The sequence below is a fragment of the Belonocnema kinseyi genome, chromosome 10 (genome assembly GCF_010883055.1).
Source record: "Belonocnema kinseyi isolate 2016_QV_RU_SX_M_011 chromosome 10, B_treatae_v1, whole genome shotgun sequence".
Classification (NCBI taxonomy): Eukaryota; Metazoa; Arthropoda; class Insecta; order Hymenoptera; family Cynipidae; genus Belonocnema; species Belonocnema kinseyi.
The window spans coordinates 87,987,428-88,002,412 of record NC_046666.1 but is presented as its reverse complement, the minus strand read 5'-3'; the positions used below and the strand labels follow the sequence as shown (position 1 = coordinate 88,002,412).

The 14,985-nt window shown below is 35.0% G+C and overlaps 1 protein-coding gene across 1 annotated transcript in view; it reads left to right on the top strand.

The window, feature by feature from the left end:
- LOC117181247 (zinc finger protein chinmo) overlaps positions 1-14,985 on the top strand; it is a 172,422-nt gene that overhangs the window by 33,217 nt on the left and 124,220 nt on the right. The gene's annotated exons all lie outside the window — the stretch shown is intronic.

The window sequence follows — 14,985 nt, the reverse complement described above, 5'->3', positions numbered from 1 at the left end:
TCATTTTTAACCATTTAAAGAAAATGTTTAACAACCCTAACCTAAATGTCAGAAAAAAATATTTGTGGCTTTTTAAAATCCTTAAAATCTTTGAAATCATATACAATCTCTTGAAATCTGTTGAAGTAGTTGAAATCTGGTTTTTTCGCTCAAAATTCTATCCTGCTCTCTAAATCACAATCAGTGAATGGCTTCATTCTCAGCTATAAATATACCACTGATTCAATTAGTGTGTATATGCTGATGAATCAGTGGGATTTGTCCGTTAAAGGGCGTTAATCTACTGATTCATCCGCGTATATACACTGTTAAATCACTGGTATACTGATAGCTAAGAATCCGCGAAATTTCGGTAATTCAGATTTAGAGAGTGAGGGAGGGGTTAAGCAAGTTTTAAATCTGGTAGACAAGCCCTCATGAAATCAAGGGAAATGCCTTGGAACCTGATGGCATTCAGGAATTTTAAGTTTTCAAGTAAGCGCTGTAAAATTGTCCCCGCGAGTTTACAATTTTTTAATTTTGTAGAATGATTATTCTTCTAGGTTGGGTGGCTACCCGACCTATTCGGAGGCGAAGGGGGTCTGAGAAATAAGAGTAAATGGTACAAAAAGTCCTGAAAAAGAGAAAAAATAGTGAAAATAGGTATAGGAATAAGATTGGAAAGGGGGCAGGGGTTGGGACGGGCAGCTTTTGCCTGAAATTTTTTAGAAACTGTTAAAACCACTGATACTCACCATCACGACTTTAAAAGTTTCACAATGGGTAGTTTTCAAAATAAACAAGCAACCAGCGAGGAAAAGAAACGAAAATTGAGAGCAAACTCAACTTCATTGATACAAAATAGTTTCATCTTTTTGCCATAGGCTTAAGATGGTTACTGCCCAACATGTCGAAGGCATTTTTGGTTAGAGTTGGAGTTGATTTTTGATTATATAACACGGACGCATTTTTATAATGTAATCAAGTGATCTGATGAGAGCAGTGTGTCCCGACATATTGGACAAAGCCTGGGTTTTACCCCATCATTGACGGACTGGGTAGCAGTCAAGTAAACGATGGGGGGACCTACAGCTTAAAGTGGATTTCGAATCACGAGAACCTCGGTAAAGGTACATAGACAAATTTCTAGAGGTTCCGGCTCAGGGATCGAACCCTGGACCTCTAAGGTGAAGTCCGAGCGTCTAACCAACTGATTATTATTATTATTATTATATATTTTCTTCTCACTTATATTTAAATTTTTGTGGCAAAATTTGTGAGTGCCCCGTCGCAAATCTTTTATAAAAATCAATCTCGCGTGCTCGCATTCCGGGAATGCAAATTGGCCCTAAGATTCGGATCGACAAAGACTTCTACGAATAAATGGAGTAGTAGCTCAGCGTTGCTTTTGCTTAAGCCTTTTCATTCTATTCAGTATTCTATCCAAATCACTTCAGCCCGTCGTCATATAGCAGGAAATGAGATAAAGAGAAAAAAGGCAAAACGTGTGCGAGAAACAATAAATTCGTAGAGTTGGTCCAGAGTCGCAAAAGACGTGGCTCATGGTTCATTAAAAGTGGAGTTCGGCCAATAGGGACTAAGGGATTGGCGGTCAATGTCCTGCCAAGGTCACTGCAAAGCTTAAACTCCTTCCTTTTTAAAAGGTAGTGCCAATCACCGTGTTTTCCTTCTTTTGGCCCCGGCCAATGGCCGCGTGAGATCAAGGTCCCCTGTAACTCTGCACATGCCGTCATGCCGATGATTTATGTTATTTCGTGCAAAGAAGAGAAGACTCACATGGGCGGTGGTTATTGGAAGGAATGTATGGAGAACTCCATAGTCCAGAATTTGGGTTGATAACTCATTAAAAGAAATCCTTTCTCCTTCAGGAGAAACTTAGGTTTCGCACATTTCAAAGACAATGAACGGTGCAATAAAGATGAAAAAAAAATAATAATGATAAATCACAAATGAGACTCAGAGAAAAATGGAAATAGAGATAGAAGAGGGAGAGAAACCTATTATGATATTATCGCGTCAGGGTGCTCACGCGTATAAATAAATAATTAAAAAATTCGGAATAACTATTTGTTGCCAATTTCCAGAATTTAGGACACAAAAAATTAATTAGTTTAAACAATTAAAATTATTAACAAGTTTCATCATCGGAAATACTTTTTAATATTATGCTAGTGGCATACTGTACTTGAGAAATTTGTCAGTAATTTATTTTTTGGTGGTTCATTGCATCATCTTAATTTTTAATAAAAACTGTAATTTTATTATATCTTTTGGTTCAGTGCGCGCACTTTTGTGCACACACACACGCGCGCGCGCATATAAATGCCTGTAATTAAAAAAAAAGGTTAAACAACCACCACAGGGTCCAACTGGGAGCAACTGCCATCTACAAATCACACCAGCTCTCAGTAGAACCACGGTAAATCACACCTATGGCCACGTCTCACGACCATGAGACGAAGCGACCCAAGGATATGCCAGCTTATTTCATCCATTTCACAAATGCCTTGGCATATTTTTGGCATGCAAGTACGGCTTTAGGTTACGAAGTCGTTGATGTTTTTCTGTAAGGTCTTGATACTTGTCTTCCTTTTCCATCTCCTTGGCAGTGATGTTGTAGACGGCCGGAGGCGAGAATTCGATTGCGAATATAGTTCGTTTATCGAAGTCTTCGAGAGCGATGTCGGGTCTCAAGTGTGCAATGGAGACTGTTCGAAAATCGTAGTTTCAGGAAATTTGCACTTCTCGTTTTGGACAATTGACTCTTATCTGTCTTTCTACTTTCTAAATATGTGTATATGTGTGTGCATGTGTACGATAATCTGATAATGTTTGTGAAATAAAGAAATAAAAGAAGACTGGCGGGACCATCAATGACGAACACTCTTATAGCGTATGCGGTTGTCCTGCATTGGTGTACTCCGATCTGCAGCGAAGCAGTTCGGACCGATCGAAACGTACATACATTTTTCTCTTAACGATATTTATCGATATTTTCCTTGTATCGATACATTATTTTACCTATATTTTCCATCCCTCTAACGAAGTGCTCTTGAAGTATATCAATGCGCTATTAGTTTCATAATATTCCTCCAATTCATATTCCCACAGGAATTGTGTCCTGACCTAGACCTTGAAACGGATTACGAAAACAAGGATTATTTCCTAATGTTTAATAAGAGGCGTTTAATAAAGTAAAAGTGCATCTCTGGGGTTGTTTCTCGAAACATGGGTTTGGGAGATTGCACCTACATATACGGAACTCATTTTTTGTAACGTGGTAACAAGATGAGAATTGAAAGCAAACTGAATGTTAAATCAAAAAGCATGAAAGAGGGAGCTCTTCTTAATATTTTGACACCAAAATCATGTCGATACACCTTACCGACTGCGAGTAAAGCCACCCACGCTTTAACTTGACAGACTGTAATAGTGCATCAATACTATGTATTATCAAATTTTCCTGGGGCAATGAATTTTAACCTGCTAAATTTTACTTGGTCTACTCTACATAGGCCTATTAACAGAAATTTCATCCCAGAGGGCTAACATTTCGTGGAGTAAAATATAATGTCTTGAAGTACACCTCGCTTTATCCGAAAGTGGATGAAAACACAGTAACAGCACAGAAAAAATAAAATATAAAGTTTACATCGATTCTAGGTAAAAGATTCACCTCAACAAAAATTAAACTTGCGAAATAAACTTTACATGAATCGAAGATAATTTCCAATTTTTAAATGTGCCTGGATAATCTTTTGCCTTATAATCTCTCCATTTTTATTCGAGGTGTAGCGAAAACTACGACGCCAGCGTTATCTATCGTCGTTTAACTTCATTAATTTGTAGAGAAATGGGGATGCACATCTATCAGTTGTTTTTGCGATTTTTGCTAAATGGTATTAAAAAAGTTCTAATTCGCCTACAATAGTGTAATTTGTTTCGGGGGGGATATATCAGTAAGAACAAATTTTTTGTCTTTTTCTGCTACCGAAATTTGCTCACTTTAGCGTGTCGCAGTAGACGAGATAAAAATTATTCTCCTAACCTCGATGAAACTTTTGCCAAAATATGTTTAATTTTAACAGTTGCAAGTCTTACATGCAACAAATTTTAACTTTTGTTTTTGTCTGATTGTTTGAAATCTGGTCTACCGATTTATAGCTCGAATTCATTTATAGTTTGCCGTTTTTCCATTTCTGCTAAGGACTCCGCAGCAGACGACAGCTTTTATTCCACCGTAGAATAAACTTTCGCCAAATAGCATGTAAACTTTAACAACGGGAGATTTTACATACAACAAAATTCAACTTTAGTTTTTTCTGTGAGTTTAAAAATACAGCGACTAATGCAGTGACAATAAAAAAAATTTACGACTATTTTATAATGCGGATTTACTGTGAAATTTTGGAAGTTAAAAAAGCAAAGAATCCAGAAATCATATTTGGATAAAACACTCTTAAATGTGTCGATTCAAATCAGGAAATTCAAAATAAAAAGAGGAAATAAAGAGAAAGTAACGACCAAATTCCCTCCTTTTTTCTCTCGTCTTTTTAGTTTCTAAAATAAACATTGATAAATATATTTCATCATACTCCTTATAAACTTTATTTAATTTTATTTCTTTAAATCTTTTTTTAAATTTATAGATAACTCTTTTTGTGCTAAATTCTCTCTTACTCTTATACTTTTCGCAATTACATTATAACTTGCCCAATATATGGGAGAACGAAATTATGAAGTGAAATTTATTTTTTCACTTATTTTTGAGTATCTGAAACTAAACTATTAGTTGGCCTTTCCTAAATTTCCTCAAATCTAATTTTATCATGCTTTTCAATCAATTTGTATGGGTAATGATTTAAAAAAAGAATCTTCCTGTTAATATTCAAATTTTCTTTATGAAACGACTCACGGGACAAAGAAGTTTAATTAATTCTATGTTGGTTTTTTTTTAATTTCAAAGAAATTTAGAGGTCGCTTTGAATGTTGGACGTCAAATAAGAATTTAAATTTTAATTTGTTCTGAATTAAATTTTTTAAATATTAGAGTCATTGTCAACTATATCCTTAGCGTTTTTCTATAACTTTCTGGTAAAAAAATACTTAGGGATTTTTTTATATATGTAAGAGTACTAAACATCGGAAAAAGCTTTCCGAAATATTTTGCAAATTTAATTATATCTGTGAAAGACCCTGAAATCGGAAATAAATCCTAAAAATACTCATGAAGTGTGATAAATCAGCCTCGTCAGCAAGCACTTAACTAAATGGTCCTCACAGCCAAGGCAACAATCATACCTCTTTATTATTGTTGATAATGTCTTAGTTTGCAGTTCTAAAGTGCATTCTTGTAAACAACAGAATTCAGCCAGTTACCAAATAATCTTATCGGTAATTTTTTTTATTTCTTTTCGTTATCAGCAGCTTATGCGCACTACTGACATACATACTCACCCGTTGAGAATGCGAGTCACTTGCCAACTCACTTTTTGCATTTAACATTAGACACACTTAGTCTGAACATACGAATATAACAAATATGAAGATAATTTTACTTAAAATTAATGTGCGGCTAGCAACCTAAAAGTATTGAAATTTTTCTATTTTTAATATTATTCTTTGGATTCCTTTAATTTTGTTTTCTCAATTCATTTTATTAATTTCTTACTTATTCAGATTTAAGACTGTCGCCTTAATCTTTGTTGTCCTTTTCTCTTATGGGGGGCGCGAGGGGCGAGTCATTGGGAAATCTCAGATTGCTGCACTTGAATTTTTAGGAGAACTCGTTGAGGTAAGGTACTATATTATATGGGAATAAGCAAGCTGCCATTCTGGTTCCCCGCCAAATTCAAAATCGCTAAATTGATATCGAATTATATAAATACACATATATGATATAGATTATTTATTTTTCAATTATACTGAAGCATTGTTATCAAAACATAAATTATAAATAAGATTTCGCGATATAATATATGAAATATTTAAATTCGGCTATATGATTTTTTAACCCACACATTTGCCAAAAAGTAGCTCGTGCGAAAATTATGATTGCAAACGAAATTTTACTCAGTTTACAAATAGGCGTGCGCTAAAATTATAATCATATGATTTTTAAAATAAATATTAACAAATAATAAAATAATCATAGACTATAGGTCAAACATTAATACAATACTTTTTCAAGAGTTTATTATGATAGCTATTCATATTTCACATCATACGTCCTTTTTATTTGGGTGGGTTAATGTGCGTCGTTCTGTAGAAAAACGGGTTCCTAACCTTCCTTTGTTCTGGATCTCGTTTCGCTTAAATATGTCAAAAAAATGCTCATAGGCAATTTAATTACATGTAAACATAATGTTCAGACCCCCTATATTTGAATTATAATTTGGTAGTCATAAATACATAATAGTAATAACTTCCATAATCTTGAATTTAAATTCGGTTTCCAGTTGTCGCATCCACAATTTATGATCCACATTGACAGTCTTTCTCTTCGCTCTAGTGGAAAACGGTAAAGTTTAAATACATCTTCGCTTCTATTTTTACAAAACGGAGCACTGCAGCAGACCATTTTTTTTACATTCTAAACTTAATTTTAATTAAACTATACGAAATGCTTCTCGCACTGTTTCCCGCGAACTGTCCAGGAACCAGAATGGCGGTTGCATATTCCTGTCTAATATAGTACTCTATTTGAGGAACTCTTGGAAATCTTTCCCCAAGTATCAAGCGTTCACACCACGAAGCATTTCACACAATCAGACGTACGTGATGTACACGCTGCCTCGTTGAATGGAACTAACGGCCGACTCCATCTGCAACGTCGCCGAGCTAAGCCCAGTCTAATTTTTCTTCGAGAGTCCCAATCTCAAGAAGTTTTGCAAATCTGGGCAATCCCAGCAATCGCAAAGAAATCTTAGCACTCTCTATGCGAATTCGATTGAGACTGCCATATTCATAGTTTTAAGATTTCCAGATTCCTCAGTGAGTATATATAGACCTTGGGCTCACAACGTAAATGGCAACGTGATAGGAATAAGGGCATTTTTCACCTGAGATGTTCTTCTGATGATGAGGAACGTAAAAATGGATGTCTGACAGGTGTGAGTGGATGCGTTTACCGGTGGCGACCTGACAAAGGTACAAATTTTTGACAGTTAACTAACGTGACTCTGATAGGTTGAAAGTTGGTGTACATGTAGGGGCTCACAATAGAAATAGCACCTGCGCATTGCCAGGCACTTACCTGGATGCAAAAGTGTAGCCAGGCGGCTTTGAAATCGCCGGACATTCAGGTGAAATTTCTTGAAATTGATTTTACAGGAAAAAGTTCGAAAAAAATGTTGGCCCACTCCCAGAGATGCATATTTTCATTGTTATATCATTTTTTGATAAAATTGATATATTTGGAGAAAGCTTCGATTAAAGGAATACCATGACAATAAAAAGCCGTTTTTCTTGACAAGTCATTTTTTCGAAAATTATTGGAAGACAAAGGGTACTCTATTACAGGTATACTCCAATATTAATACGAAGTATTTTATCAAAATGTTAATATTTATCAAGTTATTCGTATTTTTCCTTCTTTTTCCCATTTTTTTTATCACCTGCTGTATCTTCAGCAATTTAAAAGAAGGTGTGCTCAAAATTAGTACACGAATAGAGTAATTCTTGTGCAAAGATAACTTATTCTGCTATAAATAATCATAATTAGAGTCATGTTCTCAGCTTCTGATTATCGTAGAAAGTTGTAATAAAGGTGAATATGATTATAAAAATTAAACAAAAATCCCCTTACTTTAAAACATCAATTGTTTATTATTGTTAAACTTATATTTTGTCGTCGAAATACGTTCGATCTTTATTACCGTGACGAATGTCAAGTTTCCCGGACCTAGCGTGGGGTCGTCTCATATTTTTGGATGGTCACTGGTGTAGGCCAGCGATTCCCAAACTTTTTTCGCTCTTTCTGGGGAGCGGTAGGGCCGCCACCTTCAAATTTTTTCATAATACTTAAACCCAAGGGGTTTAGGTCTCAATCTCAGAACAATGAAAGGCATTCATGCTAGGTCAAAAAAAATAGTCCCATGCTCACAGCGGGGACCCTGCCTTGGAGCCTACCGAGCTAACCGGCCCGGGGTGGCATCCCCCTACCACCGGGTAGCCACCGTAGCCATCGTAGCGGTTTAGGAATCGCTGGTGTAGGCATTAGAAATTCTTCGTGGTGTATTTTTCCTAGTATAGAACTGCATTAAAAATGCACCACGAAGAATTTGTAATGCCTACATCAGCGATTCCCAAACTAATGCCGACGGCCGATAAGGCTGCCGCCGGCAGGGGGATGCCACACCGGGCCGGGCAACCCCCGAGGGGGAAGCCAGTCCGGGCCCAGCCACTCGGAAGCTCCCCCGCTATGAGGACCTTTTCATTGTCATTAGATTTAAGGCTGTTTCAATAACTAAAAGCCTAAAGATATGGCTCAATTCAATTCTAATTATCTGAATCATTTTCCTGATGTAATTTTAAGAAAATGAAAAAAAGTTGATGAAAATCGGTTAACATTTCGAGTAATTAAGCATATCGTTAAAGACATTCAAAAGTACAAGAACTCTCAACTGGACAGCGATTCCCAAACTTTTTATTCACTTTCTGGGGAGCGGCAGGGCCGCCACCCTCACATTTTTTCACAATACACTGCCGACAAGGGGGAACACTTGACTGCTTCACTGCTTGACACACCATACTTCACGCGAGAGAATTAGAACCGGTTGAGAAAAATTAAAATGTGTTAATATGTTAATAAATTAAATTTTAATTAGTTGAATCAATTTCCTAATTTAATTTTAAGCAAACGAAAAAAAGTTGAAGAAAATCGGTTAATATCTTCAATGCCAGTTGAGAGTTTTTGTAATTTTGCAATGAAAGGGTTCTTATAGAGGGGGGCTTCCTATTGGCTGGGCCCGGGCTGGCTTGCCCCTCAGAGGCTTCCCGGCCCGGGGTTGGCATCCCCCTGCCGGCGGCAGCCTCATCGTCCGGCGGCACTAGTTTGGGAATTGCTGGTGTAGGGCGTAGGCATTACAAATTTTTCGTGGTACACCAATAACCATCGAAAAATATGAGACGACCCTACGCACAGTAAAAAAAAGTGTTCAAAATTATACCGAAATCAATATCATTTTTATATGCAACAAAAACGATACCGAATTCAAGACCATCTTGATCGGTCGGAGTGAATGATCGACTCTGGAGATCATAATGATCTGATGCAGGATCATGTATAAAGTCAAACGAAGATGGCTGACGTTCTTTGAGTACTTTAGCTCATATGCAAGCTTTTTATGGTTTCTGATCGTGCAGTGTAATTGAAAAGTTGAAAAAATAATGAAATCTGATATTAGAAAGTATCACCTGTCAACTGTAGTTGTCACTTACGTGCAGCTGGATACAGTTTTTAGGTTATGTCGTTATCACACCGGCGCCAAGAACGGGCGGCCATTTTGTTTAGTCTGACAAATGAACCAAAAATAAGGTCAAATTGATCTGAATTGACAGATCATAATGATTTCTAAAGTCAAATGATCGTTGGTGCAAAATGCTCTGCAGCAAAATTGATCCTTTTTTTTTTACTGTGCGCTGTGTCCGGGAAACTTGACATTCGTCATGGTAATAAAGATCGAACGTATCTCGACGACAGAATATAAAGTTTAGCAATAATAAATAATGGATATTTTAAAGTTAAGCGATTTTCTTGTTTAATTTTTATAATCACATTCACCTATATTACAACTTTTTTCGATAATCAGAAGCTGAGATCGTGACACTGATTATGATTATTCATAGCAGAGTAAGTTATGATTTTAACTGAAAGTGGCTGATGCCAATTCTTTGTACCAGACTTACTCTATTCATGTACTAATTTTGAGGACACTTTCTTTTAAATTGCTAAAGATACAGCAGGTGATAGAAAAAATGGGAAAAAGAAGGAAAAATGCGAATAACTTGATAAATATTAATATTTTGATCAAATACTTCGTATTAATCCTGGAGTATACCTGTAATAGAGTACCTTTTGTCTCCTAATAATTTTCGAAAAAATGACTTGTCAAGAAAAACGGCTTTTTATTGTTATGGTATTCCTTTAATTGAAGTTTTCTCCAAATATATCAATTTTATCAAAAAATGATATAACAATGGAAATATGCATTTCTGGGAGTGGGTCAACATTTGATTCAAACTTTTCCCTGTAAAATCAATTTCAAGAAATTTCACCTGAATGTCCGGCGACCTCCAAGCCGCCTGGCAACACTTTTGCATCCAGGTAAGTTCCTGGCAATGCGCAGGTGCTATCTCTAATGTGAGCCCCTACATGTACACCAATTTTCAACCTTATCCGAGTCACGTTAGTTAACTGTCAAAAATTCGCACTTTTGGCAGGTCGCCACCGGTAAACGCATCCATTCACACCTGCCAGGCACCCATTTTTACGTTCATTATCATCAGACGAACATCTCGGATTTCCATGAACCACGGGGCCCAATTATGGACACTTTTTTACCCCTCCTAGCCCCATGAAGTCCACTGTGGCATTATCGTCGACCCCCCTCCCCCCTCCTAAGGTGCTACGTGGTTTATGGAAGGACCAAATGGACAATAGGGTGGCTCAAAAACGCTTTTTTTTTTTAAAGGGCAACGATCCCCTCGATTTCATTACAAATCCGAATAAAGAAATTCCCTAATTTTTTCGATTTTAAAAGGTGCCGGGTTTGACTTGAAGTTTCCCATGTAAAATGCATGGGTAAAATCACTTTTTTGATTTTTTGGAATAATTTTTCAGGGTTTGAAAAAATGTGACGTGAAAGTATGGGGACCTGTTGAGAATTATCTAACGAAGAATTTCATGTATCAAACATATGGGTTTCACACCCCTAACACACCCCCACGAGTACCTGAAAACTACCCTTAATACAAAAAATGTCATTAATTCTTCATGAAATTAACATTTTGAAAATTAACATTTTGAGCACTGTATTCTGTTTTTTTTTTGTACTTAAAATCATCTAGTCTAGTGGAATATTTAATAACATTTGTTCAATAATTTTTAATTGTTTCAACAAATGGAATTTCTTTAAATAATTTTTTTTTATTCGTTTTTCCATAAAAATGATTACTATTGGTCTAGTGTAATATTTATTAACATTATTTCATTCATTTTCAATTGTTTAAACAAATGGTATTTTTTAAAATAATAACTTATTTATTTTTTATTAATTAATCCTAGTTTATTTATTTCTTAATTAATTTATCAGTAATATTTAAGTAATAATTTAAAAAATCAAATAAAGTTAATCGAAAAATGTTCATAAATATTCCACTAAAGAAATAATAATCATTTTCCACTAGACCAAAGTAATAATTTTAAGGATAATAACACAGGCCAAAAAGGGTCAAGTAACAGAAACTGCAGTATATTTTTCCGAAGGATTTTGTTGCGCTAAATCGGAAACTGGCTGCAGAATTGCTGCTTTACGTCAGGTTTTCATATTTTAATCTACAAGACTAAAAAGCACTATTTTCGACATATTTAAGGTTATGTAATATCATAAGGTAATTTTTTCACAAAACTAGTAGAAGCTCCTTAAAGTATAAGTCTTCCGCTTTAAGAGCCGTTGAGGTTTCTTAAATACTTTTTTTCCCATCGAGATATGATAACTAGAAATTTGTGGCTTACATATCTACTTGGATATGCAAGCCAAAAACAGGCTTGAAGCTATCCCTTTCAGCGTACTTTCCTAAATTGTACTATTTCAATGAAAATGGCAATATAAGCATTTTAGGGAACACACATTTCTAATTATGATATTTCGATGAAAAAAAAGAAGATATTAAAGCAAACTCAACGGAATTTAAAAGAGGAAGACTTATACTTTAAGGTGCTTCTACTAGTTATGGGAAAAAAATTAACTTATGATTTTACATAAACTCAAAAACATCGAAAAACAGTGTTTTGTACACTTTTAGGTTAGAATATCTCGAAACCCTGACATGATGGAGCAATTCTGAAGCCAGATTCAGATTTAGCAAACCAAAATCCTTCGGAAAAGTATAATATAGTTTCTTTTACTAAAAAACAGTCAAATTTTTTTCACCTGTGGAATTAGGCATAATACACAGACTGAAAAAAACACTTTAAAAAATGTATAAACTGTGGTTCAAGTAGTATACTTAGTTTAATTTCAATAATTTTACATTTAATCACCTGTAAGACTTGACTAAATCTTGAATTCATTTTCACTATTGTTTATATATAAAGAGAGCTTACATTTATGTATGTACACAATGCATATTTAAAATAATTTCTTCACACTTCGTGATTGGTACCATTTGTTGCCATCCCCTTTCAATATATTTAGAAAAATAGAAAAATTCAAATATTTGACGTACTCTTTTTGAATTACTCTCATATGAGCAAAATTTAATAAATATTTTCGTTTTCCCATTGTTTAAAGCAAATTAGAGAGATATGCCAATACTGATGCTCTTACCCTATATCTGATATAGCTAGAAAAGTAATATCGCAAATTTAAAAAATGATCATGACTGTATCTGCTAAAAATTATATTTGCATGTTGGGTGTTGAAAGTTGAGGGGGGGGGGGGTGACCTCTTATGATGCATTAAACTTCGTACATCAATGTTTATTTAACGAATTGTAGTACACGTGTCGAGAAACGTTTGTTGACGCCTGAGTGTATAGGATCTGCTACTTTTGATACCTTCGATATAGCCAGTTAGCCTTGAGATATGAATAGATGCCTACGAAGAGTGCACTGCTCCCTTGCGTAATCGAACGTGTATTATTTGCTAATTCCCTCTGCTTGAATAAAGATAAGCATTCCTGATGCCAGAGTCTTCCCTTTTCTTTTTTCTCCATTAATTAACTATCTCGTTATTTTCTTATTTTTGTTTTGTAATCCTTTCTCGACAAATTTAAGACATGCTTTTAAAATAAAGTTTAAATGTTTAAATATATGGACATTTGTAGAAACGTGCATTGATAATAATAAACTTGTGATACACTATGGAATTAGGAATGGAAGCTTCTAATGTGTCCCTTAAGGGTTTACATTTTTCTTACACCTTATCTATTCCTTTACACACCCTCCACACACTTACTTGGTGGTGGAAGGGGGACCTACAGTTTAAGGTGGGTTCCGAACCACCAAGAGCAACAGCCTTAAGTACTTAGATAAAACCTTTTTCTCTAGAGGTACTGGTCCCACGACTCTCCGGAGATGAACAACTCCCTTGCTAGGCTAGTGTTCACCGCATGGGCCACCGAGCCTCTTCCAGAGTGCAAGGCGGGAATCGAACCCGCAAGCCGAAGGAGTGGGTCCAAAGCCAACGCTTTAGCCCCCACGACAAGTTAGGGTACAAGTTAGGGTAGAAACATAAAAAAGGCTTCGTCTAGACTCTAGTTGTCTCGAAAAATTGGCGGCTATCGAGCTGAAAAGAGAAGGGACAAGCCCCAAAATTTCAGAAAGACTAGCCAAACTTATGAAAAATATTGTTCTACTCATCCCGAATAAACCAAGATTACAACTTTTTTTCAATACATATCTGAAAACAAGTTTAATCAGTTCATCGACAATAGTATTCTATTGCTTATGTTTTTCGCTTGTAAGTAAATATTAGATTAGATATAGAATAATTTTTTTTAATATAAAGTTTTTTTTCCCATCTCAAGTTTCATTTCCTCATAGAGGATTAAGCCTTATTTTTTTCGAATGTTTGACTACTACGTAATTTTTAACAACATTTAGATATTTGCTGCATTCTTCCTACCGAACTGACACTCATACAAGATAAGAGAAGAATAGTAAACAATTAAACGATTTATTTGATTAGAACATTTGCCCTGCGGTTTATATATGTTGACTTGTGTCTCATTTGTATAATCCTTTGCAAATACAAGGAAGAATAGGAAGATATCACTCTCTTCAACTGAATTAGCAAAATTTCCCTGATGAAACTGTTCTGAATCACTTCAGTGAAACTTCCACTGAAAATTACTACAATTAAGTATTCACTGATATTCAGTGAACTATTACTAAAGTCATACTACAATCATTTTATAGCTATTTCAGGACTAAAATCTTATTTCAGTTAAAGAAAGTATACTTTTATTAGCAAAACAATTTGCATAAATGTTCTTCTTTTCTCACTTTTATGACTAAGTAGATTTATTAGAGTGATTAGAACGTTAATAATGACAATTTTTCTTTGATTCTCTTAATTAATTACAGACATGGAAAAATATTAATTCGCATTGCAATTTCTAACTGACTGTTTATTTATTCATTCATTAATATGGTAATTAATCCACGAAATAATGTCTGGCTTTTTACTAGCTCTCATTTTTCAATGGCATTTTTTTCGTAAATCATGAGTTTTTTATACTATTATAGATATGCACACGAAGGATGAGTTCACTTTGCACGTGCATTCATTGTTATGCCAGAAAACGCACGCATTGGAGTTTTTCTGTGTTATTTGAATAGGTTTGAATGAAGGCTTTGAAGCGAATGAGGAAATGAGTGAAGTTTAAAAAAATAATATTCGTGTCCCAATACAATTTTGGTAATTTCACAAAACTTTTGTGGGCTCAAGAAACTTTAGTTGATCGAACGAAAATCAAGTTTTTGTTATTTGAAACTTCTAAAGGTTTGTTGAAATACCCGAAATATTCTTTTGCTCATACACCAAGCAAATTTTAGGTTGTCCTTAAAATATTGTTCGTAGTGAATCTTCTATACTTATTGAAATCAAATCCAAATTTTGTAATTCTGTTGCGCTTACAGTAATTTTCAAAGTTGTATAATTCAGGCTGCCCAAAAAGCAAAAAGAGAAGCGTACAAGAGAACTTTGAACATCGCAGGTCTTAGCAATGAGGAAATAAGTAGACGTAGAAATGATTATA